The sequence below is a fragment of the Ambystoma mexicanum genome, chromosome 3p, assembly GCF_040938575.1.
Source record: "Ambystoma mexicanum isolate Mex_15411 chromosome 3p, UKY_AmexF1_1, whole genome shotgun sequence".
Lineage (NCBI taxonomy): Eukaryota > Metazoa > Chordata > Amphibia > Caudata > Ambystomatidae > Ambystoma > Ambystoma mexicanum.
Genome location: NC_090925.1, coordinates 1,077,848,842 through 1,077,873,486, shown reverse-complemented (window position 1 = coordinate 1,077,873,486; position 24,645 = coordinate 1,077,848,842).

Here is a 24,645-nt window from a genome sequence, read left to right as displayed (position 1 = left end):
CCTGGTGGAGGCTGCCCCTGGTGACTGCGGGGGTGGTGGTGGTGGGAGACATGGGTGGGGGCCTGGTGGAGGCTGCCCCTGGTGGCTGGGGGGTGGGGGTGCTGGGAGACATGGGTGGGGGCCTGGTGGAGGCTGCCCCTGCACTGCTGGGGGGTGGGGGTGGTGGGAGACATGGGTGGGGGCCTGGTGGTGGGTGCCCCTGCACTGCTGGGGGGTGGGGGTGGTGGGAGACATGGGTGGGGGCCTGGTGGAGGGTGCCCCACAGTGCTGGGAGGTGGGGGTGCTGGGAGACATGGGTGGGGGCCTGCTGGCAGGTGCCCCACAGTGCTGGGGGGTGGGGGTGGTGGGTGACATGGGTGGGGGCCTGGTGGAGGCTGCCCCTGGTGGCTGGGGGTGGGGGTGGTGGGAGACATGGTTGGGGGCCTGGTGGAGGGTGCCCCTGGTGGCTGGGGGGTGGGGGTGCTGGGGGACATGGGTGGGGGCCTGGTGGAGGCTGCCCCTGCACTGCTGGGGGGTGGGGGTGCTGGAAGACATGGGTGGGGGCCTGGTGGTGGGTGCCCCACAGTGCTGGGGGGTGGGGTGGTGGGGGACATGGGTGGGGGCATGGTGGAGGCTGCCCCTGGTGGCTGGGGGGTGTTGGGAGACATGGGTGGGGGCCTGGTGGAGGCTGCCCCTGCACTGCTGGGGGGTGGGGGTGCTGGGAGACATGGGTGGGGGCCTGGTGGTGGGTGCCCCACAGTGCTGGGGGTGGGGGTGGTGGGGAACATGAGTTGGACATGGGTGGGGGCCTGCTGGCAGGTGCCCCACAGTGCTGGGGGTTGGGGGTGGTGGGGAACATGAGTTGGACATGGATGGGGGCCTGCTGGCAGGTGCCCCACAGTGCTGGGGGGTGGGGGTGGTGGGGAACATGAGTTGGAAATGGGTGGGGGCCTGCTGGCAGGTGCCCCACAGTGCTGGGGGTGGGGGTAGTTGGGAACATGAGTTGGACATGGGTGGGGGCCTACTGGCAGGTGCCCCTGCACTGCTGCGGGGGTGGGGGTGGTGGGAGACATGGGTGGGGGCCTGATGGAGGCTGCCCCTGGTGGCTGGGGGGTGTGGGTGCTGGGAGACATGGGTGGGGGCCTGGTGGAGGCTGCCCCTGCATTGCTGGGGGGTGGGGGTGGTGGGAGATATGGGTGGGGGCCTGTTGGTGGGTGCCCCTGCACTGCTGGGGGTGGGGGTGGTGGGAGACATGGGTGGCGGCCTGGTGGAGGGTGCCCCACAGTGCTGGGGGGTGGGGATGGTGGGGAACATGAGTTGGACATGGGTGGGGGCCTGCTGGCAGGTGCCCCACAGTGCTGGGGGTTGGGGGTGGTGGGGAACATAAGTTGGACATGGGTGGGGGCCTGCTGGCAGGTGCCCCACAGTGCTGGGGGGTGGGGGTGGTGGGGAACATGAGTTGAACATGGGTGTGGGCCTGCTGGCAGGTGCCCCTGCACTGCTGGGGGGGTGGGGGGTGGGAGACATGGGTGGGGGCCTGGTGGAGGCTGCCCCTCTTGACTGGGGGGGTGGGGGTGGTGGGAGACATGGGTGGGGGCCTGGTGGAGGCTGCCCCTGGTGGCTGGGGGGTGGGGGTGCTGGGAGACATGGGTGGGGGCCTGGTGGAGGCTGCCCCTGCACTGCTGGGGGGTGGGGGTGGTGGGAGACATGGGTGGGGGCCTGGTGGTGGGTGCCCCTGCACTGCTGGGGGGTGGGGGTGGTGGGAGACATGGTTGGGGGCCTGGTGGAGGGTGCCTCACAGTGCTGGGGGGTGGGGGTGCTGGGAGACATGGGTGGGGGCCTGCTGGCAGGTGCCCCTGCACTGGTGGGGGGGTGGGGGTGGTGGGAGACATGGGTGGGGGCCTGGTGGTGGGTGCCCCACAGTGCTGGGGGGTGGGGTGGTGGGGGACATGGGTGGGGGCATGGTGGAGGCTGCCCCTGGTGGCTGGGGGGTGTTGGGAGACATGGGTGGGGGCCTGGTGGAGGCTGCCCCTGAACTGCTGGGGGGTGGGGGTGCTGGGAGACATGGGTGGGGGCCTGGTGGTGGGTGCCCCACAGTGCTGGGGGTGGGGGTGGTGGGGAACATGAGTTGGACATGGGTGGGGGCCTGCTGGCAGGTGCCCCACAGTGCTGGGGGTTGGGGGTGGTGGGGAACATGAGTTGGACATGGATGGGGGCCTGCTGGCAGGTGCCCCACAGTGCTGGGGGGTGGGGGTGGTGGGGAACATGAGTTGGAAATGGGTGGGGGCCTGCTGGCAGGTGCCCCACAGTGCTGGGGGGTGGGGGTGGTGGGGAACATGAGTTGGACATGGGTGGGGGCCTGCTGGCAGGTGCCCCACAGTGCTGGGGGTGGGGGTAGTTGGGAACATGAGTTGGACATGGGTGGGGGCCTACTGGCAGGTGCCCCTGCACTGCTGCGGGGGTTGGGGTGGTGGGAGACATGGGTGGGGGCCTGATGGAGGCTGCCCCTGGTGGCTGGGGGGTGTGGGTGCTGGGAGACATGGGTGGGGGCCTGGTGGAGGCTGCCCCTGCATTGCTGGGGGGTGGGGGTGGTGGGAGACATGGGTGGGGGCCTGTTGGTGGGTGCCCCTGCACTGCTGGGGGTGGGGGTGGTGGGAGACATGGGTGGCGGCCTGGTGGAGGGTGCCCCACAGTGCTGGGGGGTGGGGATGGTGGGGAACATGAGTTGGACATGGGTGGGGGCCTGCTGGCAGGTGCCCCACAGTGCTGGGGGTTGGGGGTGGTGGGGAACATAAGTTGGACATGGGTGGGGGCCTGCTGGCAGGTGCCCCACAGTGCTGGGGGGTGGGGGTGGTGGGGAACATGAGTTGAACATGGGTGTGGGCCTGCTGGCAGGTGCCCCTGCACTGCTGGGGGGGTGGGGGGTGGGAGACATGGGTGGGGGCCTGGTGGAGGCTGCCCCTCTTGACTGGGGGGGTGGGGGTGGTGGCAGACATGGGTGGGGGCCTGGTGGAGGCTGCCCCTGGTGGCTGGGGGGTGGGGGTGCTGGGAGACATGGGTGGGGGCCTGGTGGAGGCTGCCCCTGCACTGCTGGGGGGTGGGGGTGGTGGGAGACATGGGTGGGGCCTGGTGGTGGGTGCCCCTGCACTGCTGGGGGGTGGGGGTGGTGGGAGACATGGTTGGGGGCCTGGTGGAGGGTGCCCCACAGTGCTGGGGGGTGGGGGTGCTGGGAGACATGGGTGGGGGCCTGCTGGCAGGTGCCCCTGCACTGGTGGGGGGGTGGGGGTGGTGGGAGACATGGGTGGGGGCCTGGTGGAGGGTGCCCCTGCACTGCTGGGGGGGTGGGGGTGGTGGGAGACATGGGTGGGGGCCTGGTGGAGGCTGCCCCTGGTGGCTGGGGGGTGGGGGTGGTGGGAGACATGGGTGGGGGCCTGGTGGAGGCTGCCCCTGGTGGCTGGGGGGTGGGGGTGCTGGGAGACATGGGTGGGGGCCTGGTGGTGGGTGCCCCTGCACTGCTGGGGGGTGGGGGTGCTGGGAGACATGGGTGGGGGCCTGGTGGAGGGTGCCCCTGGTGACTGGGGGTGCAGGGGGACATGCGTTGGTGGGCAGTAGTGCAAGTTGACATGTGGGTTGGCTGGGGGTCATGGCCATGGTGGATGGTGTGCCTGCAGGACATGTGCAGTGTAGGCCCCTGTGGTGTGAGCCACCTGCAGGGGCCGTGGAGGGTGTAGAGGGAACACCTGGGAGGACCCACACGTGCAATTCACGTGTGGTGCTCCCCGCGCACCCCTGTAATACACGTACCCTGATGGAATCGCGTGTGGAACTTCCCGCGCACCCCTGAAATGCACGTACCCTGCTCACACGGGCCCAATCGCATGTGGAACTTCCCGCGCACCCCTGGAATACACGTACCCTGATGGAATCGCGTGTGGAACTTCGCGCGCACCCCTGGAATACACGTACCCTGCTGATGTCGCGTGTGAAACTTCCCCCGCACTATGAAATACACGTACCCTGATGAGATCGCGTGTGGAACTTCCCGCGCACCCCTGAAATACACGTGCCCTGCTGATGTCGCGTGTGAAACTTCCCCCGCACCCCAAAATACACGTACCATGATGAAATTGCGTGTGGAATTTCCCGCGCACCCCTGAAATACACGTACCCTGCTGAAATCACGTGTGGCACTTCCCGTGCACCCCTGAGATATGCGTACCCCCAATCGTGTGTGGAAATTCCCGCGCACCCCTGAAATACACGTACCCTGCTGAAATCGCGTGTGGCATCGCGCACCCCTGAGATACGCGTACCCTGCTCGCACGGGCCCAATCGCGTGTGGAAATTCCCGCGCACCCCTGAAATACACGTACCCTGCTGAAATTGCATGTGGCACTTCCCGCGCACCCCTGAGATACGCGTACCCTGCGGAAATCGCATGTGGAACTTCCCGCGCACCCCTGAAATACGTGTACCCTGCTCGCACGGGGCCAATCGCGTGAGGTACTTCCCGCGCACCCCAGTGATACACGTAGCCCGCTTGCCGTGCTGGTACAGGGTTAGCGCAGCCCTTTGCGCTGGATTGGGTATATTGATGGCTTTTCCCAGCGCGGGAGGCGTTCTTGGGGGCGTAACTGGCTCTGCTGCAGGGTCGCTGCGCCACTGTGCGCCACGGCTGGTTTTGGTGGCTGGAATCCATGAATACGCTGTGCGCGGAAATGGATTTTAGCGCATGCGGCTGGCGCAGGGATTCGCACGCGCACACTGTGCGCCAGCCGCGTGCGCCACTTGTGCGCTGAATTCTATGAATTACCCCCTTAGAGTCTGTATTAATAACGAAAAAGGCTAGACCTGCAGCATTTGACGCATTGCACAGTTGGAAAACAGAAGCTTTGCAGCAACAAAAGAGTAGAGAGAAACATATGCGTAGACATATGACAAGTGTCGAAAAGGCACGGTTATATGATCAAAATAAACAATTGGAGTCAGTTAGGAACACGGACAGGGCGTTTCAATTAGGCATTCAGAAAATCTACCCTTCAAAACATTTTCATACGTCAGATGAATTGATTAATAAACTTTTGTATGAACGAAGGCCCGATGCCTCCGCGCCACCTCCGTACATCCCTCCTCCTGGCGCTTTGCCCCTTCCCGTTGTTGTTCCCCCTCCTATAGTTCCTCCGGTCCTCCCTGCTGTTGTTCCTGTTGTTCTTCCAGGCGTCGCTCCTTTTCCTGCCCCCTTACCTCCACCTGTTGATATTCAGACTGTGCCTACTTTTCTTCTTCCAAGTGATTCTGCATCACTTGTAGTAGACCAGGGAGCGAGAACAAGGGTTGTGACTTGTAATACTGTGTCCCCAGACAAGAAGAGTGAATTGATTGCTTGGGCTAAACATTGTATGGAGAAGGGTGAACAAGCCGATGTTTTTTCCACACTCGAAAATTTAAAAAGTATTCCTGAGAAAAATGTTTTTATTGAACGATTAGGGACTCATTTGAGTATAATGTGGAATAGACTAAATGATGTAGATTTCCCACAAGGGTTACGGGATTTGAACGCCTTAGCGTTGTCCAGAGATACTGCGGAGAAGGTATATGAGCATGTTGAGAGGATTTTTGAGTATAGGAAGGAGTTGGAAGAGTTACAGAATGAGGAAGCAGATGATGGTAGTTTAGGCATTATGTACTTACAGAGCGGTTTTCTCCTCGCCGAGAATTAAAAGATGAGGAAGCGCAAATTTTTATAAAGGATGCGATACGATGGATTTCGGATATGTCGATAACTCCAGATGAAGTATATGACACATATAGTCAGTATACGTTAGAAATGCAAAAGAAAGTGATACAGGTGATGGTAGAGCACCTGCAGAATGAGTGTGTAAGAAGAAAGATTTGTTGTCCCGCAGAATTGTTGAGTGTTTATAAGAGAGCCTTTTCGATTGATACTTCTTCGACTGCCTTAGCGCTTGATTTGGCTCTGTTGCTTAGTAAGCGTTCGGAGCTGCCTACTTCTCAGTTGCCTATGAGAGAGGTCCCTCTGACATTTGTCCCAAAGGTTGAGGTTGCGGCCAATGCTGCACAGGGTATAGTCGCTGTGAACATTCCCGCACATTATGTATCACAGTTTGTTCACGTCCCGTTTTCCAGAGAGAAAGTGAACACCATAAAGCAATCTATTCCCGATATAAGAAAGAATCCGACCGGATTCTATAAAGAAATAGTCAGTCTTACAGTCATCGGTATTCACCTTAAGTGATATTGAACTATTATTTCCCGTACTCCTGCCAGTTGATTTGTGGAAACAGATTAGGACTATAGATGACATACCTGGGTTGGGAGATACATGGGATAACATGGTTAGGCTAGATAGAGAAAGACCAGCTGGCGAACGACCACCTCAAGTGATATTAACCTTGCCTGATAGAATTATTGCAAAATTGAAAACTATTGTTCCTGAAAAAAGAATCATTTGGGACAAGTTTACGGCCTGTGTCCAAGGAAAGTCTGAGGGTGCTACCGATTTCTTCAATCGGTTCGAGCAGGTATTCTCAGATTTCAGTGGACAAGACTTAGGCACAGAGTCAAGGAAAAGGCTGTTTGTCGACAAATTTGTACGTGGATTGCTGCCTGACATCCAGTTACAGATGCTGAGCCTGATCACGACTTGGGCGTTACCGCCAGCGGTATTACCGCCGGCAGTAATAGCCCTACCGCCGAACTCCCCGGCGTTAATAGTGCCGGATCACGAGTTCGGCAGTAAAGTAATTCCCCATTCCCCATTGAGCCCATTCGGGAATGCCCCATTCCCCATTGGGCTCAATAGGGAAAATTTGCGCTCTTACCACCGGCGGATTTCCCGCCGGCAGTAATAGCGCGAATTTTTGGCGGATTTCCCCCCAGCTGAGAGCTGGGGCAAAATCCGCCGAAGTCCTGATTTCGCAGACCCTTAAATCCGGCGGTATTAGCGCTACCGTCGGATTTAAGGGTTACCGCCCAAGTCGTGATCAGGCCCTATGTATTCTGAAAGCGCTTGGCAGGCGAAGTCCCAATCAGAAGTACTGCATATGGCTCAGTACTATGAAAATCGTGTAAATACTGAAAACGAAAAACTTGAGAAAAAAAAGGGTGACCTGAAAACTAAAGTTTTATTACTGCAGATTGTTAGAAGCCCTAGAGGGGGTAATCAATTTAAAGGTCAGTACATTCCACAGGGAAGTGCGCCCTTGGCTCCGGTAACCATTAACCAGTGTGCCTATTGCCGGCAGGAAGGCCACTGGCGCGCACAATGTCCAACCTTGCAGCAAAGGTCATTTGGGAACATGGGTAGACGATCCAGAGGTCGCCCAGGTGCAGGGGGCCCTGGCAGAGGTCAGTTTGCACCAGAATCACAGCAACCTCCTTCACAAGATAAGCAAGTTTCGAATGTGGATAATAGAAACATTTTCGATCACCCTTCTGCCACGTACCTCTCTGAAGAGCTTCCTTTTGATAATATTCTGTTTTGCTAGGATTGCCCGAAGCAGGATTTGGAACCTACGCCTATTCCCGTTCATCAGAAAGGCACCTACGTTGAGATGGCCGTGGGAAATAGGAAGCACCTATTTTTGGTAGATACGGGAGCACAGACATGTTCCATTGATCATTCACGGGTTCCAAATATTCCCCTGTCAGGGCAGTCCAACGTTTCCGTAGGGTATTCAGGCACACATGTAGTTTGTCCGGTCTCTTTACCGGTACCGATAACACTGGGTCCCTTTACGGAACAGTGTCCATTTCTACTTACCTCAAAATGTGGGGAGAACTTGCTGGGGCTAAATTTGTTGAAGGCATTGCATGCAGTAATACATTGTTCTCCGGGCGGAGTTCGGTTAACAATTTCACCTCAGCAATCACTCGCCTCTCAGTTTTTGACTCGACCTTTACCGCCAGAATTTAGTAATGTTCCAGAATGCTTATGGGCAATTGATGATAATGATGTGGGCATTCTTCAAATTGAACCTGTTAACATTATTTTGAAACATGGAGTAAAATGGCCTCGCATCCCGCAATATAAGATCTCAGTTGAAGATGAACAGGCTTTGAAATGTATAGTTTCTGACTTTGTACATCGTGGAGTAATTGAGGAGATTACAGGTAGCATATGTAACAGCCCCATTTTGCCAGTATACAAAATGGGTGATAATGCGATTCCCTTTCGTTTTATAATTGATTTACATGCTATTAACAAAATTGTGGCTCCTCAATTTCCTATTGTACCTGATGTTACAATGATACTAACCATGATTCCGGCTTCTGCCACTAATTTTAGCGTTGTTGATCTCAAAAACGCGTTTTTCAGTATTCCCATACACAAGGATAGCAGGTATTTGTTTGCGTTTACCCTAGGTGGATGCTCGTTTACATTCACTCATGCACCACAAGGGTACACTGAGAGTCCAAGTATTTATAGTAGGGCATTGAAAGAGCAGCTCGATACTGTCGAGTTGCCTACTACTTGCACATTACTACAGTATGTAGATGACCTCCTTTTGGCTGCTGATTTTGAGAGCGCCTGTAAAGAAGGCACCGTGTTGTTGTTTTGTCATCTAGCAAAAGATGGCCACAAAGCTTCACTTAAAAAATTCCAATATTGTTGTTAGGAGGTCGCCTATTTAGGCTACCTCCTGTCAAAGGAGGGAAGACTTTTGACGCCTGAACGAATAAAGACTATTTCTGGCATGTCTGTCCCAAATACGCAGAAGAAAGTTAGAGCCTTGATAGGTATGGCTTCTTATTGTAGATTGTGGATCCTAACTTTTCGTTAACGATTAAACCAATGCTGGCTTTGACAAAGAAGGGCATTTCTTTGCCATTGCCATGGACTTTGGAACACCAGACAGCATTTGATTTGCTCAAATCCACGCTGTGTTCAGCGCCGGTTTTAGGAACTCCGAATTATGATAAGGCCTTTGTATTGTTTGTGCATGAACGTGATGGATGTGCTTTGGCTGTATTAACGCAGGAGCATGGAGGGAAGAATAGGCCGTGCGGTTACTATTCCTCCGCCCTTGATCCTGTAGAATGCGCTTTGCCAAGATGTTTGCGCGCTGTTGCTGCTGCGTCTGTAAAACAGAGTGAGGGAATGGTCCTGGGTCATGCGTTAACCATAATGGTACCTCACTCTGTAGATATTTTATTGAATAGAACTCAAACGCAACACCTCACTTCTGCACGATTGACAAGATACGAACTAATCTTGTTTGCCCCCCACATTCAAATTCAGAGGTGTTGTGTATTAAATCCGGCTAAACTTTTACCTGTCTCACAAAATACTGTTGATGGTGACGATACGTCACACGATTGCCTTTACATGACAGAACAAGAGACTAAAGGCAGAATCGATCTGAAAGACACGCCTTTGAACAGCCCACAAGGAGAGCTATTTTGTTATGGCTCTTGTTTTAAACTTCCAGACGGTACATCCACGGCTGCTTATGCTGTTACTACTTTAAGCACGGTTGTGGAAACTAAAAGAATTATGCATAACTCTGCGCAGGCCGCAGAAATTATAGCGTTAACTCGAGCTTGTGAACTTTCTGAAGGGCTTACAGTAAATATATATACCGATAGTCAGTATGCTTTTGGGGTGGCCCACAGTTTCGGTAGACTTTGGAAAGAACGAGGTTTCTTGACCTCGCACGGAACGAAAATCCAGCACGGCACTTTAATAGTGCGATTACTTTCAGCACTCGCACTCCCTGTTCAGTTAGCTATCATAAAATGTTCAGCACATCAAAAGGTTACAGATGATGTAGTAAAAGGCAATGCTTTCGCCGATCAGATAGCTAAACAAACTGCCACTGATTTCAGTTCAGAAATGTATGCTGTAAAAGAAATTGTAAACGTTTGCACTTTGGGTGAAAGTATCGATGCTGTAAAAGATATTTAAGCAGATGCTACCATAGAGGAAACTAAGAGATGATCGAGGGTGCAGGGAGATTGGATGACGATGGGTGTTGGGTAGACAATATTGAAGGGAAATGGTTACTCCCTGACGCCTACATTACAATGATGGTTATTATGGCTCATGGTCCGACACATGTTTGTGCGCGAAAATTGACTAAAATGTTACACAGTGTATGGGCCAATGATAAGATTTTCAAAACTGCGGAGCGTTTTGTCCAAAGCTGCATGGTCTGCTTGCAGCACAATGAAGGAAAAGGTACCTCGACTCCTAGAGGATTTTTCGCTCCACCTTCTGTCCCGTTTGAGGTTATTCGCTTTGATTTCATTGAAATGGAACGTTGTAACAATCTTAAATATGTATTGGTTGTTATTTGTGCCTTTAGTAAGTGGGTTGAGGCTTTCTCGGTCAGAGATGCAACGGCCATAACCACGGCAAAAACTGTGTTGAAAGAGTTTTTTCCTAGGTTCGGGCTGCCGAGTGTCATCTGGTCAGATAATGGGCCACACTTTATCGCCACTGTAATTCTACAAATTTGTAAAGGATTACAGATTGACAAACAGTTCCGTTCGGCCAGACATGCCCAAAGTGCCGCATTAGTGGAAAGGCACAATGGCATTATAAAGAACAAACTCGCTAAGAGGTGTGCTGGCACCAAGCTAAAATGGCCGGACGCCTTACCGATCGTGTTGCTATCGATGAGAAAAACCCCTCAAACTAAGACTGGGCTCTCTCCCTTTGAGGTGGTAATGGGGAGACCTGCTCATTTTTGGAGTATGCCAAAAAGTCGCTCATTGCGGGACATGGAAAATGTGCTTCTTTCAGATTATTGTAACCAGCTGACTAAAAATCTGTTTTCAATTTATCACCAGGTGAGAGAGGCATTACCTGTGCGCTACGAGGGTCCTGGTCACAGTCTATGACCGGGGGACTGGATCCTCAAGAAGGTTTTTGAGAGGTCGTCTTGCCTTGCACCTCGGTGGAGGGGTCCCTACCAAGTCCTGCTAGTCCCCCAGACTGCTGTGCAGGTATCGGGTCGTAAAAACTGGATTCATGCGACGCACACCAAACGGATCCCACAGCCCGTGCCATACGATACAGAAGACACAGAATCCCTTCCCATTGTTGTAACTAGTGTACCTGAAACAGCAACAACCAACAAGGGAGAATCGGAGACCGCTTCAGAATCCGCAAGGCCAGACAAAACTGCCATCTTGTCCCCGCACTCCCCAACAGTGGAACTTCCGGATCAATCCTTTTCTGATCCCATTTCCATCCATTCGCCACTTCCAGGAGGAAGTGACGACACTTTGTCCTCACCAGAAACTGCAAAATATAATTTGCGCCCAAGGAAGTAAATGTACAGCATGGTCTGACTGTGCGATTGAGAAAAATCATTTGAGGGCTTGCCTTTTGGCCCGACTGCACGGGAAGATTCTGTTGGCTAAGGGTTGTAGGAAAGACATTAAGAAGACGCGCGACTGGAGTGGCCAGCAAACCAACAATTGGTGTTTTTTCTGTTGAAGACGACAATGCCTGCACCCGCTACTGCTCGTACCAAACTTTTAGATAAACATTTGACTAGCAGAGACAATGATCAACCATGTAAGGGGACCCCCAAAGTGTATTGTTGCCTTTTTGTGATAATTACTGGATTTTTAGTAACTGTTGGGTTTGGGTTATGGTATCTGGAGGAAGCATATCCGTTAGAGGACTTTTTACCTATTGAAAATGTATCTGTTATTCCCACTCCTTCCGTGCAATTGCATACTTTGTCACCTAGAGATTCTTTGCATAGACGGAACTATCAGAATAACACTCTTTTGTTAATAATGAATGCCACTCATGCAATTTTTAATAAGACCAATTGCTGGATCTGCTCACATCTACCGCAACATGGGGATAAGGGGATAGGTTGGTATATTTATCCCTTACCTTTGACAACTGCCTGTTATGCTTCTCTTAGAGCACTATTTTTTGGTCGATGGAATGACAGCATCCCAGGGAATTTTGATGGTACAAATTTAAATAGTTTTGAAAAGATTGTTTTGATGCCCCTGGGATGCTCGCTTTTTGCAAATAGAAGTAAGCCAAATGTTGCTTCTGTTAGGCCCTATGATAGATTGTCTCGTCCCTTTCAGTCTTTAATCTCTTTCAAAATGGCTCCTATAGGCAATAACGATGCCACACCTCCATCTTATTCTGCTAATCATAGCCACGATTCAGTATCCTTCTGCATACAGAGGAATGGAACACGGTCAATGGGTAATTTTAGAAAGTGCGCCAACATTGCGAATTTGACTAGTGAAAACATACCTCTGTACGTAGGCGAACCTGTCTATTTTGTTTGCTGTAATGTGGCATTTCCATGGTTGCCCAGGGATTGGCAAGGAACCTGTTATTTAGGGATTCTATTACCTGGGGTATTTATTGCCAGTACTGGAGAAATTTCAAAGACTCGTCCACGACGAGGTGTGAAAGGGGATACTCCAGCGCGAACTCTAGGAGATATTATGAAATCCTTTGTGCCATTTTTTGGGCAAATTACGAATTCAGAAGATATCAGTGGACTAGCGAGAGTATTGGAGAGAACCATCAACTGGACCACTGACATACTCTATAATATGACGTTAGAGCAGAGAGGGTTAAGATTAGTGGCTCTTCAGAACCGGATGGCATTAGATGTCATTCTGGCCGAGCGTGAAGGAGTATGTAAATTAGTGGGGTCCGCTTGCTGCGTTTACGTACCAGACTCCTCTCCGACGATCTTTAGGGCTATCCAAAATCTACATGTTCTTAGTTCAGAAGTACATGTTCCTGAGGGAAACTGGAAACTCAGTACATGGTTTTGGGACCTCCTACGGTCATGGGGATGGAAGTTGTTTTCGGCCCTGCTGATTAACTTGGGAAGTTTTCTGTTTCTTTGCTGTTGTATACAATGTCTCACTGGTATATGCTCAGCATTAGGGGGATGTTGCGCGCAAGCATTAAGTGTATTAGGGCATAAAATATACACCCCAGAGAAGGTTTCCAAAGAGTATGTGTTAAAAGAAACTCTGGTGTCAGATCTAATGGCAATAGATATGTCAGACAATGATTCAGGGTGTATGGACGATGACGTATGGAGTTACTTGCAAGGAGATCAGAAGTAGTGTTAGCACTTGGCATAGGCCAAAAGGAGGGTTTGTCAAACTGGATATTAAATTATGCCTCCTATTGTAACGATTGTATGTACATTGGCCTTCACCAAGTTGCTTACAATTGTACGCGAATAACTCTCTATGACAAGGTCTTGACCTTAGAAATTGATGTAAGCTGCCATCTTGAATCAAGCCTCCATTTTAGGTTAGAACCCCATTTTGGGGTTTTGTACAAACTCACCCTGTAATCTAAAATGGCCGTCTCGTGTGTTCTTGTTCTTGTCTTAACCTCTTCAACCTCTGTAGGATAGTTAATGTCTAACCTGCCTTCAAGCTACATGTTAGGGTCATGTAGACCTTGTCCTTTCTTGACCTCGGGAGCAGGGGACTACTTGAATCAACAATGTTAAGCTACAAGTATACAAGAACAGTAACGCTATCCGAATATAAAATGCAAAACATTTGTTTGATCTGTATTAAAACAGTATGTAAAGAATGTAACATTAAATTAAAGAATAATGGAGTGTGTTAGTAAATGTATTCAAAAGTAAACCCCATGCACGAGATATGTAAATTAGGAAAGTGAACCTGGCGCGACCCTAGCCCAATGTATTATTAACTTGTAACTTGTAAGAGGCTGGACATCATTTTTACAAATTGTATAAATACGTCGATGTCCAGCTAGCAAATCCTGCTCACTGCTCACATTGAACCCTGCTGGTGGTCTCTGTGATGTATTGACGGCCAAATATCTATTTGTGTACTTTGTTGAATACTGTTCAGCTTTGTAATAAAGATTCTGGGAATCTTTACAAGCCTGTGTCGGTGTATTTTCCTTTGCTTGGTGTAACAGCCGTAATATTGTATTTTTTCTGATTCCACATCCTGTGTAGGGGGCTACCCTTTTGTGTCAATGTACCAACCGCAGATGCAGGCTCAAAAAGGACAAAGTAAAGAATCCCATTACCTACAGAACAGCATTTCAAAAGTTAGATGAAAAACGGTTTGCACCCGTGTGAAATAAAGAAAAATGACTTTTAAAAGCCACTGTGAAAAGATAACTTTGCTCACACTGAAATGTCAGTGAAATATGTTGTGTGTGGGGTGTTGAATATAGCTATGTACATTATGTTTTCCCCCACAAGACTTCAATCACCTTGGTAGAGGCTCAAAATACCACAAAAAAATGTTTTTGTTGAGCTTGGGCAGGAAACCTCTCAATTGAAAGCCTTGCCTCCCACAGGAAGTCACACCAACAAGTGAACTATTCTGCAATGACATGTGATGTGACTGAGGGCGTCATAATTCCCTGCTCTGCCAGACCTTTAGGCAGGGAGGACAAAGAAAGCAAGTGTGACTAGAGCTTGACTAGGAAGTGTGAGTTCCTCCTGCACCCACTACCAAGGACAAACTGACAAACTTCAAAGGGTGTAATACAAATCTTTCGGTCAACAACTGAGCCAGGAGAAGACAGTTGGTTGTGGGGGATAAAGCACCACCCTCCTACATGTGACAGATCCTCCAAATTGACATGAATATATTGATTCATTTTAGGCATTATTTCACAGCACTTAGAATAAGAAGTAATTTTGTTTTCTATTTTTCCATGTGATTTCCAGGCGGTTGTTTAAGTGACTAAGTGCACGGTCCCAGTACTTTGTGGACTGAAATAGCCAGTAAAGAATAGTTTCTGGCTGATTTAAAAATGTGACAAGCATGAGATTTGATGGAAAGATGGAAAATGAGATTATGAACGTGCTTAATCATTTGCAGAGTGTTAACTGTTATATATTTTATGAAAAGGACAAAAAGGGGCCAAAGGGCCATGCTACCTCGCACAGAGTTTGCAATCGATTCATCTAATTCCCCATGACCTGCCACGACTGCATATCCGGTTCACATGGCCGGGGATAGTATAATTATGGAGTTATGAGGCATAACTCAGTTATGTTAAAAAGTGGGCCTAAAAACAAAGAATACCAAACAGACAGATGGTGCTCTCTCCCCTGGAACCAACAATGCCATGGGGCGGAGAAAGCAATGAGAAACTGTCCTATCCGAGGGTAGGGTTAATTATAGAGTACTCCCCCTAGATTGTAAAGGGAGTGGGGTCATTTTGGCTATTTAAGGGGGGACAGTAATAGGTTGAGGACACGCACAGACAAAGACACACAAGAATCGGGGGAGACAGAAGAAGGAGGATGTAGAGAATGCAGTTGTGTGGCCTGTGACCGAATTTTCAATGCTATGCGGATGACACTCAACTCATTTTCAGGCTACCTTCAGCCACCTCTTCTCCGTCTCTCATCTCTGACTGTTTGTCTGCTATCCCTGAGTGGTGTGCCGCCAATGACTTCTGCCTCAATGCCAGTAAGACTGAGATTCTCCTCATCGGCACACCCGCTCCCTTCTTTCCTGTCACCCTCTGGCTGGTCACTCTTGGCCCCCCTCCTGCCCCTACCTGCGAGGCTAAATACTTTGGGGTCATCTTTGACTCCACACTCTCCTTCTCTCCTCACATCTCAGACGTCTCTAAGAAGTCACACTACCAGCTGCACCTCATCAGAGGTATTCTACCTTTCCTCTCCTTCCCCCAGAAGCTCACTGTCTCCAGGGCTCTGGTTCTCTCTAGGGTGGACTACTGCAACAGCCTCTTTTTAAATGTGCCTGCCCCTACTCTCCGCCCTCAGCAACACATCCAGAACAGGACTGCAAGACTTGTCCTTGGCCTCAAGCCCAGGTATCGTATCTCTCCAGGACTGAAATACCTGCACTGACTCCCAGTGGCTCCAAGGATCAAGTCCAAAACCCTCTGCATTGTCCACAAGGCCTTCTGGGGCCTCGGGCATCAATTCCTTCAACTGTCTCTTCCTAAATATCTCCCCTTTCGAGCTCTTCGCTCATCCACCGCCAACTCCCTTAGGGTCAGTCGCTTCTCCAAGCAACAAGTTGGTGGTAGATCTCTTTCTTCAGCTGAGGCCTCCCTCTGGAACAGCCTCCCTGCCTCCCTGAAACTTTAGGAGAACCATCTCTGGTTCCGGAAGCACCTCACAACCTTTCTCTTTGCCTCTGCCTTTTCTCCTCATCTCCCCTGCTGACCTCTTGGCTGAAACCGAATCTGCACTGGCTACCTGGTTACCCACTGTTCTCGGGCCCAGGTTCCCTCCCCGCCAGTCATACACTCCAGTACTGCCTGCCTGGCAACCCCCGCACCTGGGGACTGTTTCTGTATCCATACAGTCCCACCACCAGCACTTGACACCTCATGTCTGCACTAACCTTTGCACTTGCCACCTTGGCCTTTACTTTACAATTGTTATTATTCTATGCCCATGTACTGCACTGTCCCTTCCCCCGGCACCTTCCCCCTTCCCCATCCAAAGCACTTGCGTGATCTGAATGACACCTGGCTTAGTAGGATCGCTGTCTGTCCTCCCTTTGTTCCCCCTCCCTTGCCTCGTCGCACCTTGAAACACTTGTGTATAGGCGCGTTATACATGCCATATCATATCATATCATATCATAACCATACCCTGGAGAGTGCAGTGACCAGGCTCTTTGCCTAGCTGTTCAGAGTGTCCTGACATCCAGCTGGCTGTCCAAAATCCCATCGAGGAGAGTGCAGAGACCAGACCCCTTGCCTTATCAGTGCAGAGTGTCCTGTGATCCAGCTGGTTTTCCAGAATCCATCCCAAACCAAGGCTTCCTTTTTATTTTAAGTAGCAGATAGCCCCATTGAAAATCCCATTGAAAATCCCATTGAAAGGCACAAATGGCCAGTGTAATTCATTCACTTTTCCATAGAAAGCCCAGAGTATCCTGAGATCCAGCTAGCTTTCCAGAATCCCATACATGATAGTGCAGAGACCATACCCATTGCCTAGCAGTCCAGAGTGTCCTGAGATCCAGCTCGTTTTCCAGAATCCCAAACCAAGGCTTCCCTTGTAAATAACAGATAATCCCATTGGAAATCCCATTGAAAATCCCATTGAAACCCCATTGAAAATCCCATTGAAAGTCACAAATTGCCAGTATAATTCATTCACATTTCCATAGAATAATGTGTATTAGCTTGCGTATGTTAGCATATTCCTTTGATACATTTTTCAGTTGTCTGTATAAGTCATTAGTATCATTTTGAAATAAATCAATTAATTCCCCCATTGAAATTCATGTTCACAATCGTTGCCATTCAAAATCAACAATATTGTTGAGTGTTTATATTAACTGTAGTCATTAAAGTATAGCCTCAAAAGAATTAGTCTCTGTGTAACTGAAAATCGAATATGCCCGTGTATATTGTGCATTATCCCACAAACTCCTAATTTGCTCTGCCCTATTGAAAACCCCAAAACGTAGTCCCATTGAGAGCAATCCCTTTTCCTAGAATCCTTTCTGTTATGTGCCTCTGTCCTGATCTTTGAAAACCGTTTTCTGATTTTGAAAGCTAAACCCTTTCCTTAGCTACCCGTCATTGTAAATCCGGTGTAAAATGAATTTCCATTTGATGTTTGTATTTTTTCTTTTTGAATTTGCTTTCTCCCCAAAATCGATGTTCCCATCTCATTTCTTTGTACTGATTAGTAGTCTTCATGTTTCCCTATCTCCTCGAGTGTAGCAACACAAATTTCCTTTCATTCTGTCCGAACACAGTTGTGAGTAGCGGTGTGAATAAAAGTCTGATTCTGCCGTTTTGCTCCAAAAATGGCTTTTCACTTTCTTTTCTGGCTCCCATCTTGGGGTGGTGGGGTTTATTCCAAATCCGATTTTTCTCTCTCTATGCTTACTCCTTGCCACTGCCTTCCATTCAAAGGAATTAAGTTTGCTGATGTTTGGGGGTGAGTGTTGCGGTGGGGTGCTAAACCTTGGTGCGATCACTTGATACAAAAACTGTTATTTTTCCTGTTTTGCCACTAAAGATTTGTGTAAACTGTGATAGGATATCTGAAACTAATTAGTCTCTAGGAATCATTGCATATGTGTTGCCACATATTAATTTATGTTGTATTTTGAATATTTTTCCTTTTTCATTACATAATAAATTAATAAATATCTTATTAATAGACACAGGCCTGGTTCCTAGTCCATTGTGGCATGGGGTGTTTGTGAAGGTTGGGTGTGTGACAGGTTGGAGGCCTACTCAGAAAGAATCCGTTGTATATTAAAGATAAAAAGCGTTTTTATTGTCCGCCACATTCTTTGTTGGGGAAGGAGTCCCTGGCTGGAGTGTGCTGTGTTATAAAACCGTGACAAAGTGGGGGTTTGTGCCATGATTTAGGTTAGAGTTTTCACTCGTGACAGTCCAACAGAGTAGACTAACCCATTGAAGGTAGTGTTACTTTTAGTGGCTAGAAAGCTGTGTTACACTATAAAGGCGCCATCCAAAAATGTGTACCCTAGGTATCAGGCTTGTGTCTCAAAATAAAATATTGTAGCCATAAACTAGGAAAGAGAAGGGTAGAGATGTTGTCCTTGCATAGATAACCAAAGGAAGAACACTCTTCATAATGAGCACTGAAGAAATGAATATGGCTAGGCAGCATCTTCTGTCCAAATTGTTCATTAGAGGGGAATGGGCAGAAAAAAAACAGGAAGCCGGGCTATTTAGTATGATGTAACAGGTGACTTCTATAAGTATGGATGTGTGGCAGGACAGTGGCATGTTACATCAGGCCCTGACTGGGTTTTTCATGACACAAAACATTAAAGATGAACAAATTAAAATGGTCCAACTCACTGAGTACATGTACTTCCACATGATAGTCATGGAAGAAAGGCACCAAGAAAGTATAACCTCTGTTCAAAATCAGTCTGCGCTTTTAAATCAAACACAGAGTGAGTTAAGGCAGGTAGAGGAGAAAATGCGAGAGAGGCACAATTCTGAGTTAGAATTAGGAAACCTCATCAAGCAGTTCAAGGAGGAGTTGGCAGTGCAACAACAAAATAATTCAGAGCAGAAGTCCCAATTATCTGCACTAAAAGAAGAGTGCCAGGAAAGGGTTGAGTCCCTGAAAGAGAGTCAATTAAAATTGAACCAACAAGTGAGTCTGCTCAGAGGAGATATAGACTTTGAAAAATCAGAGTAAGCAATTGGAAGAGGAGAATAGTATGTTAATTACTAAAGAGGTCCATTCCCAGGCAGAGTTTGACTAGGAATGCCAGAGGTTGGGTGCTATAAAATTACAGAGAGATAACCTGACTGAACAGATTGGCGCCCTGTATCAGGAAAAAGATGCCATATGCCAGGAAGTGTGCACATTAAAAACAGACCTGGAGAGTAGTGAGTCATGTCTTCAAGAACTGACTAACATAAAGTAGAGAATGAAAAGTTAATGGGGCAATGAGGCAAATAGAACATGATCTAGAACAGAGAATACAGACAAAAAATGCTCAGAGTGAGGAGATGTATCTCCTGCAACAGAAATGGTCTGAGTACTCCCAGACAATAGAAGAGGCCCAGAAAGAAAATGAGACCCTTTGTGATGAGAATAGGGACTCCAAAGCAAAGTAGTAGCACAAGAGAAGGTCATAGAAGTCAGTCAAGCCCTGATAGCAGAGTGTAAAGACTGGAGGAGGGTGTCTGTACTTCTGCTCTCTATATGGTAGAGGAGAGGCACAGAGGACCCCAGCCAAGATTCTCTATAAGGTAGCAATGGACAAGCAATCAAGGCCTAGCTTCTCAGGAGGTGATGAAGGCTGGTTCTTAAGTACAGTGTAGTCCCCAAGCCCCCACAAAGGAATGTCCACACACTGTATTACTGAAAACACAGTCTTTATATAATTAATATTCAAAGGTATGTACACTATCACAATAACGCACTTTGTACTCAGAAATCAACAATGGTAAATATATACAATTCTAAAGTGGTACCACCAATATTATTAGATCTCATTGAAGTGCATCAACTATACAGTCAGAATGTCACACAGATCAATAACAAGGAAACCAGCAATAGAGATAGGAAGGAAAGCAAGATGGTTGACACAATTGACAGAATACTGGCCCCGTTACCTAGACACAGTTCTGTCTGGAGATCCCCCCACCTGGGCAACCTGTAAAATAAAGATATAGCACAAGCCCAGTCCATATATTGCTCAATAGTCTTGTTCTCTCCTATAATGTTTTTACCCCCCCAATGTACCTGGTGGAGTAGAGTTCTTCGAAGAAGCGTCGACGGATCCTTCTTGAGTGACTCCCTTTAAAGCAGGAGCCACAGATCGTCGAGAGGCGTCGAAGAAGGTGAACTTGGCGTCGGCGACGTCAATGAGAAGTTCGAGCGTGCCAAGACCACGGCGTCGATCCAGGCAGTGCTCGTCGGCGACGTCCTGCGAGGATGAGGTGTGCGGGGCACCTCAGCGATTGATTGTTCAGGACCGCAAAGAGTTACTGAAGAACTGTGGCCCAGCAAGGGCGTTGAGTCGTCAAAGTCTTTGTGGCCTCCAGGTGGCAGGAAATCCACCGGCAGATTCTCCTCGGCGCGTCGGCGGCCTTGACTTTCTCCGGCAAGTGGTCGACGTTGCGGACAAGGGAGTCTTTCGATTCAAATGTTCTTAGGCAAAGGAGCGGGCGGCTCCGGTCGTCGGCGGCCCGGCGTCAAGCGGTCCCCTCTTCTGGGGCAACGCAACTTCGACGGGCCTCCAGCGGTTACACAAATCTGCGAACCCTGGTCGACGGCAATGGACTTCGACAGTGGTGAAGTCCGGGTGCTTCACTTCGTTCTCCTCAGCGGTCCCTGTCTCCGGTCGGCATCCTTTCGAGGGTCTGACTCCCAGGGAGCTTCGGCAAAGGTCAGCAGTGCTCGATGGTCCCTCGGAGAACGGGAAGAGGGCGCCTTACCAGGTCCTCTCTCGGATCAGTCTTCGACGAATTCGGCAGCTGTCAGATCAGGTTGAAGCAAATGCAACAGCAAGTCTTCTTCTTCCAGCTGGGTGTCGAGGATCAGCAGTTCCAGTTACTCTTCAAGTGTAGACACAGCTTCTGAACAATTTCCAGTGGTGAGAGGTCCCCAGATATACTATTCTGTCTCTCATCCACACTGCTGGGTCACACTCAGCAGCCAATCATACAGAAGGGCATTCATGCAGTCAGTCAGCCAATCAGGCACACAGTGCATTCAGGCCATCTTCCTCCCTCTCAGACACTCACAATAAGGAATGTGGATTGGGACAAGTACCCAGCCATTCAACACTACACACTGCATTCAAGCCAGTTTCGGGCAGGGCTGTCTCAGTCTTTGTCTCTCATACCAGAAACCAGACAGCCACAACAAGAAGTGCATATTGGTCACACACTCCATTCACCCAGCGCCCACCCTCAGGGTGTACCCACAACATACAGTCACTGGGAAGGCTCCAGCCAGTCTGGACTGGACTTCACAACAACACCATACATGGAACTTCCACCCAACTGCCAGTCAGGGGGAAGGGACAGAGTCAGGGCTTCCCAGGACTTTGGGAAAACAAGGTAACAGGCAATAGAAAGCAAGAGGCCACAGGGGGCATCTTGTTTTCTATCAGGAATCAACTGATTCCAATGACAGGGCCTGGGTATCCCAAAATGGAGGATACTCAGAGCACATGTCAAATTCAGCATGGAGCTGCCACCAGCTCATACCCTGCTCTGTGGGCCACCCACAGGTGCCTAAAAACATACACTAGGGGCACAGGGTTGTACCCCCACCCATGGGTGCCATAAGGGTATCCCTTGAGTCTGTACACCAAACCAAAAACAGGAAGAGCTGCACTGCCAGGAGTCCCACATGGACTCCTGGGCAGAAAACAATACAGAACACAATGAAAAAGGACTACAGGACAAGGACAGGGAGTTCCTGGCCCTCCAATGCATGTCCAGCATCACACCGAGCACAAGTCTCAGGCCTTTGCATACTATCAAGAAATATGGGCTGAGAGAGAGAAATCTGAGAGGTTAGAAACAGAGTGTGCTAGATTTAATAAGGACTTGAGGAACTCTGAACAGTCAAAGAGTGGTGGGGCAACCCCTGATCACAGTGTGATGCCCTCTGTACCAAGCACCTCATGCCAGCTTACCATCCCTGTATGCACAAGGCACTGATAAATTCATGTCCACAGGTTCACAAGAACTAGGAACCATGAGGCAGCCAGACTCATTTAGGCCCAGAATTATTGAGCCGACAGGCCAGTGTCCATTAGAGATTGATGGGCAGGCTTCCCTGTTTAGGTTCAAAAATATTGTGGCCAATGTATCTGACAAGGAATACTCCTATGAAGAGAAAATCAAGAAGTTAGACTGGCAGAAATATCAGCTACAAAAGAACAACCTGGTACACTTTGCAGCTAATAAGGAGTCTGAGTTTAGGCCCCAAAAGAATATTCTGAAAACATCCACCCAATCAGGGAGGTGGGGGGAGTAGTCCACCAACCCCGGAAGAAGGGAGGAGTCAGATGACTACTCCCCTGTGCGAAAGAGGAAGTCCAAGGGAAGTGACCCACAGAGCCCACAATACAACATGGGAGAAGAGACTAGGCCCCGTCATTCTGGGAGAGACTTCCAGGCTCAACGAATCAGGGAGCACCTAGAGGATAGGGATGGGACCTCAAATAGCAACAGCTCTAAGTCTGAGAGCGAATGGACTCAAGTGCATCAGAAAAAGGAGGCTGTCAAACTAAAAATAACTTTGGTAAAAGACCCCTTCAGACTGATAAAAACCATTAAAGGTTTAATGACCCTCTACCACAGAAATGCCAAATACTCAGTCTGGGAGCTTCTGGAGCTGTATGACCAGATGATGACATCATTTGGCATAAAAAATGATCAGAATTCTATGGAGTTAACCAAAGGACATTTGCCCGAGAATGCTTCAGCTTCTTTGCTGGGCTGAAGGATCAGAACCATTCAAGGTGGTCTACCTATAAGGCGGCCATCTTGAAGAACTTTTCCATGCACTGAAACCCCTAGGAGGCTTGCAAGGCAGCCTACAACCTGCAGTGCGGAGAGGATCAGGACCTGAGAGAATTTGTCCAGGAATTGAAGCAGGCATTTGCACAAACCACTAGGCGGGTGCGCACGAACAGTAGGGAGTTCATCAATACCTATTTCCATGCACTGCATAAATATATTATGACGCAGTTGGTTAGGTATTTCAACGATGAAAGGACCCTGGACTGGGTAATAGAGCAAGCTACCTGGATCTATGCGGTCCAAAAGCCAGTAGAAAATAAGAATTCCCCCCAAAAACCCAAACAAACCAACACCCCTGTTGCTGCCAAGGTGGTGGAGGTGAAAGCTACCCCCATTTTGGATCTAGAAATGGGGGGACCTAAAAATACACCGCCCACTAACCAATCAAACCAGAGGCAGAGAAGACCCTCTGACCAGTCACAAGCAGGTGGTAGTCAGTCAGCGTACCCCACAAATGTGCCACCTGACTCTACCACCTACATCAGCCCCAGGTACAAGGGAAACAGACCCTTCTTGTCCTCTACTTTCTCAAACATATGAGGAAAAGGGCACAATGGTCAGTGATCTGGGGGTAATACTGACAGTAGGTACACAGGTATTATTCATCGGAGAAGTCAAAACTGTTTTCAAGGGTACAGGGGCTAGAACAGCCTATGTGTCACTCCCGCTAGATGAGGACTCGCTAGTCTGCTCAATGGTCCCGATGGTCTAGTGCGCAGGATGAGGCATTGGATATGTGCTGCACTATGGACACACACGCTTTACCTGCAAATGGAAATAGCTAGGGGACCAGATTTTCAAAATAAAAAAAACAGGTTAGCCACAACACAAAAGAAAGACTATCGCGGCAGACCCTCCAACCTCTCTCCTTCCTCCATGCCCACGCAATATTTCCAGGGCTGAACTGCTATCCTGCATATAAACTATGCAGTTCTTTATGTAAGCATGACATTAACAAAGCAGCTTTTGCTCTGATTACTATTACAAGGTTTTGTACATATCCTGTTCAGTAACAAGTCTTTGTGGCACAATCAGGTAATGTGTGTGGGGGGGGTACCTGAAAGGTTGGGGGTTCAAGTCCACCCTAGGATCTCAGAGGAACACAAGGTAAAATACGTATTCTGATGGTTGATTCATTTATATTTGTTGCCCACTATCAATATTCAATCATTTTGTGCTGGAACTGTTAGTGATCACCGTCCCTTTATCAGAAACCGAGACAGGGACCTTTTTCCTTATTCTTTGCCAGGACACACACCGTCATTCCTTGTGTAAAGGCTCACTCCCTGTCTTACACATGCAGTACAGAGAAATATGACGCACCCCAATGGGGAATGAGACTAAGAGAACAGGTTGCAAGAGTTAAGTTTTGTTTATGTAAAATTGTCATCCAGAGAACTCTGCTGCCCGAGAATGTTCTGGCAAACATTGCATTTACAATTGATTATGTGTGCAAAAAAAATAATCAGTGATGTCAGCTATGAGTGTTACAAAGTTAATTATGATTGGACAACATGCGGCGATGCATAGGTGCCTGTAGGCGCTGCTTCCTCAGGATTGGCTGTTAAGTTGGCAGGAGGGTGAGCGTCACGAGGTCCATTGGCCTGTGTCCGGTGGGGTGAGGGTCAGGTCGCTGTGGCATA